Raw genomic sequence first — 5000 nt, forward strand, 5'->3', positions numbered from 1 at the left:
AATTTTTGGCTTTCAAGACCCCCCTCCCCCTGGGAATTTCCAATGACCTTCCTTGGGGTGGGTATGGATTTTTTCTGGAACTGCACAATATGCAATGATGTGTAGACTTTACTAAGGGCAGACTGATATGTGTAAGTACTTAGTGGGGGTGGGGGTAAAATGGCTACTGTAATTGACACTGAGACGGCAATACAACTAATCGGTGAACTTTATTAGTCTTGCGCTGAAATTGAAGTTCTGGCGAAGGCCAAGAACGGTGAATTGTTGAAGAGTTGAGTAAACGATGATGATCGAGATGGTTCGACTAAAGCAAGAAACAACATAAATAATTAGCAGGAAAAAGACAAGAAATAACAACTGACAAACTGCGCACTTACAAATGTTTTCCAGAATACAGCCAAAAAATGAATCAAGCGTAGAAGGATGAGAAGTCTTGTGAAAATCGATCTGACGAAGAGCGTTGACAACGAGAAAATTATAATGAGTGGTTGAGGCGCCAAAAACCTTAAGTACAAGCAAGGTAACTAAACTATGCAGCGTCGGGGGAATACATGATAAGCATAATAAGCAAGAAAAATCTAAAGTGATAGGAATGTTCACGTTTGAATCCTACAGCTACCATTTTTCCAGATAAGTGTCTAACATAAGTTGAGCACTGGTTTTAAAGTTGTTCTATAAGAACCAAGTATGATGACCACGACAGTAGCAAAATTCCTAGAATTTTATCGCAAAAGGTTATAATCAGATATGTGATCAAGGATTTTAGGGACTGGTGTATACTTGAAAATTTATAATAAAAGGTATTGTTTTATACTATTTGATAGAATTTGCAGGTTCAATACTGACTGAATAAATATGATATTATTAATATATTTTATTTTGATTTTATTATTGTAGTGAAACTGACGCGACAGACTTAATGGTTGAATCCTACTACTATTTTAAAACAGTTTTGTTTGGTTTTTGTAAAAATTGAAACACTTTGCTCCTTTCAAACCTAAGTGTAATGCAAGTGGTTTATGAAGGAAAATTCAGACCTCTCAGGGAGCCAATCAGAATGCTCCTTTTCAGGGAAGACCAGTTCAGCTATATAATAATGCCCAGTCTTACTCGGTTTTAAGCTGATAAGTTTTTGTGAGTCTGAGTTCACTAAATCCTTTTACGATTTACCAAAAAAGTTTCAAGAATAGTTAGTAGGCTGTTTTCTAGATGCCACATTCAAACAGACAAAGACAGCGTCCACCAGTCTACCCATTCTTCAGTTTAGAAAAGACTTGAAACTCTTTTAGTCAGTCATAAGATGATTTAGTAAAAATATCACAAAAAGCTTGTCCATCTTTGACCTATCAAAGTAAAAACCTAAACACTAATGGACGTGCCTTTTTTGTCGTTTGTAAAGCCAAGAACAACTCGTAAAGTCGGGGAATATAATTACATTCCCTACAACTTTCGGCATGTTTCAATTTTTAGCTAAAGGCTCCAAACAGATCAATACAAATATGCCTTTAAAAGCTACGAACACGGGGGACAGCGTTTTAAGTATTTTGCTAGAATGTTCTCGTTGATTGCCCATTTATTTTTAAACTTTAATATATAACAGTACTGTAAATGCATTTATGCTTATAGCCCCAGAAGAAGGTTTGTTTTCCAAACCAAAATATCGGGCAATTTTATACATGTATTTTTGCAGTTTATACAACTTTTTTGTTTAGTCTTTTTTTCTTTACTTCCGTAAGGACCAGTCTCGCCTTCTATAATCTATTGTTTCAAAAAGTACCATAACGTCACATAAACTCAATGGTTTCACTTACGCCGGTTAAATCGTAAACCCCAATATTAAACATTACACATTTTGTAACGCAGGAGTTTAGTCACATCCTATACGTATAGTGGGTGGGTGGGTGGGTGTTTTTTGCTGTTCACACCCTAAACGGAACATGGTCTGTACTGTGAAGAATAAATGTTGAACTAGTTCCTCTTAATAGTTAGCTGCGATTTGCATCATAATAGCGAAAAACATTTAAGCAAACAGTTGAAATGTTTCCTGTGCTCCAAGATCCGTTTTATGCCCTTTTAAGGCATATTTGTATAAGCTTGTGTTCGGAAGTGTCATGGTGTTTATGACCTCTTTTCTTAAAAAACAGTGAAATAAGACCGTAACTTAGCTACAAAATAATTCAAGAACAACGAGAGGAACGAAATCAACTCAATTTTTGAAAGGAACATCTCTTGATCTGTTCTAGCGCATTTTGGAAACAAAAATGCGCGAACTTGAAAAAAATTAGCGTAGCATTTTACGAGTTTCAATCCATTTCGACCTACTACAAGTTTTTACCCGTTTTCCTCCGCTGTCTTGGCAACCCAAGGACACAAGATGCGAATTAGGCTCACCAAACTTTTAAACTTTTCATCCCACGCAAGTAAATTAGTGCGGAAAATGTAAACAAACCATTTCTCGGCAGAAACCCGCTCGCAGCTTCAGCACAAATGACGTCACTAAGCAGCTTCAGCCTTCAGCTCAGTGGCATTTCTCAGAAAGGTCCACTCGACTTTAAAACGTAGCGCAACTTTAGGCGTTTGTAACATCGCCTATTTTAACCCCACATGTTTAAATTTTTGGAAATTGAATTTCACATGGAATATGTTTAAAAGCTGATATGAAAAAAGCAACTTCTCTTCTTCGGCGTGCTCTTGAGTAAACGATGATAAGGCTGCTGTACGGAGGTCATCCTTGCATCACAAGAGTTTGACCTATAGTTTGTGGGTGTTTTTTGCTGTTCATACCCTAAATGGAACGTGGTCTGTACTGTAAAGAGTAAATGTTAAACTAGTTCCTGTTAATAGTTAGCTGCGATTTACATCACAACAACGAAAACATTTAAGCAAACAGTTGAAATGTTTCCTGTGCTCCAAGATCCGTTTTATGCCCTTTTAAGGCATATTAGAATAAGCTGATACAACTTGATCTGTTGGGATGCCTAAGCTGAAATTTAAAGGGGTGCCGAAACTTTAAGGAAACGTCCCCGAATTTAATAACTGTTTTCCTAAGTTTACGAAAATGCTAGCTGATCTTTCTTCGAATTTTTTACCGACATATTTGCCGCTTCGAAATAGGAATTATTTTGACAGTGTTACGAAATTTTGAGCTGACAGACTGACATTTTGTTGAAGAAAACTGCAGATTTTCTTAACCCCGACAATATACAAATTTTTGAGACGATTAAGACCTCCCGAATTTCCAACGAATTGAACCGTTGGCTTTTCATGTTCACAATCTTCCTTTTTTTTTTTTCTTTCTACATGTTTTCCTCGGCTGTCTTGGCAACCCAAGGACATAAGATGCGAATTAGGCTCACCAAACTTTGAAACTTTTCTTCCCACGCAAGTAAATTAGCGTGGAAAATGTAAACAAACCATTACTCGGCAGCAAACCGCTCGCAGCTCCAGCACAAGTGACGTCACTAAGCAGCTTCAGCACAAATGACGTCACTAAGCAGCAAGCGGCTTCAGCGTTCAGCTCAGTGGCATTTCTCAGAAAGGCCCACTCGACTTTAAAAAGTAGCGCAACTTTTTGCATTTGTAACATCGCCTTTTTTAACCCCACATGTTTCAAATTTTTGGAAATCGAATTTCACATGGTATATTTTTAAAAGCTGATATGCAAATGCAAACTTCTCTTCTTCGGCGTGGTCTTGAGTAAACGATGATGGCGTGATACGTTGTTGGCATTTCCTTGTTTATTGTAAGGCTGGCTGAACGGAAGTCATCCTTGCATCACAAGAGTTTGACCTTACGTGATATTTTCTTCTTCCCGTCACATGCAGCTGATCTTTTCAGCTATATATTTAGATCCCTTTTACAATTGCCTCCACTATAAAAAGTCTTCTGCACACCTGAGAATACTGACAAACGGCTCCAGTATACAGAGAACTTGAAGGTAAGGCATATTTCGAACTTGTAAACTATTGTTCAATCAAAACTTACAAACTTGTGCATTCCAACGCAAATTATTCGTCGGTGCAAATTTATAGTTTGATGTATTATCCTGATACAAGATTTTTCGGAGGCCCCATTCTAGTTCTTTTTAGAATCCTCCTTAGTGTAGAATGGTCGGGGTTCTGAAATTAACTTATCTACGCGGAAGTTATTATATTAAAACAACGAAATGCACTGTTAATTAACTATTTTGCCGAAGATGGTTTTGTCTATCGGTATTATAATTTAACATTATGGCCTAATCCTGCTCGTATTCTTTAGCTGAAAATTTAAATTGCCGGCCTAAAACTTTAGGGACCTGAATCTTATATTTATCCCAACTTACGGCGAGTGCTGTTAGCTCTCCGAAAATGCCAGCTGGGATTAGTTTTTGAGTCGTTGTGAACGTTCGAGGTGACCTCTCTTTAGAGAAAACGCTAGTTTTTCTTCAGAAGTTAATTGAATTTCTGTGGCGGCTGATGCCTTTCCGAACTGTTACTCCACCGACACAAACAATTGGGCGCCCTTACTACCTTATAGGAAATAACGCTTGTGTTAATTAAGGTATTGGAAATTAACACGAATTCCAGGAAAAATTACTTCCCAATACAGGAAATTTATAATTCGAAAGCGGTGCTAAAATTTCAAAATGAGGGAAATTCTGTGCATCTCTGGATCGGATAGTCGGAGAAACTAGGTGGCTACTAAAACAAAGATACCGTAAATCCTCTATTAAGTCCCCCCTCTCAAATAAGCCCTCCTCCCCCCGTTTCCAGAGGAAAAGAGTTATTAAGTCCCTTCTCTCTTTTAAGGTCCCCCCCCCCCCTAACTTTTTTCTTCACAACCAAATTACAGGCAGTATATGCACGGTATTCAGTATCATTTACAATTTTTGTACTTCATAAGCTCCCAGGTTCCCACGAGTGAATAAAAATGTTGAGAATAACTTGTACAACAAGTATAATACCACTCAAATCTCCATATTAGACAGTCATTGCCCTGGTCCAAAACTGAAGCAGGTCTTA

The 5000-nt window shown here is 37.7% G+C and overlaps 2 protein-coding genes across 3 annotated transcripts in view; both read left to right on the forward strand.

The window, feature by feature from the left end:
* Positions 1–872, forward strand: part of LOC146449238 (uncharacterized) — a 3886-nt gene extending 3014 nt beyond the window's left edge. Inside the window, exon 3 of the mRNA XM_085101244.1 lies at positions 1–872. This exon is cut by the window's left edge and continues 551 nt beyond it. The gene's annotated coding sequence lies outside the window, so the exon portion shown is untranslated.
* Positions 873–3780: 2908 nt separating this feature from the next.
* Positions 3781–5000, forward strand: part of LOC146449239 (death domain-containing ATP nucleosidase-like) — a 6192-nt gene continuing 4972 nt past the window's right edge. Inside the window, exon 1 of one of the 2 annotated variants that reach the window (XM_085101249.1) lies at positions 3781–3937. The gene's annotated coding sequence lies outside the window, so the exon portion shown is untranslated. The remainder of the gene's footprint in view (positions 3938–5000) is intronic. The other variant, XM_085101250.1, reaches the window with a different exon arrangement.

This window comes from Pavona decussata, unplaced genomic scaffold (assembly GCF_977016875.1).
Source record: "Pavona decussata unplaced genomic scaffold, jaPavDecu1.1 SCAFFOLD_602, whole genome shotgun sequence".
Lineage (NCBI taxonomy): Eukaryota > Metazoa > Cnidaria > Anthozoa > Scleractinia > Agariciidae > Pavona > Pavona decussata.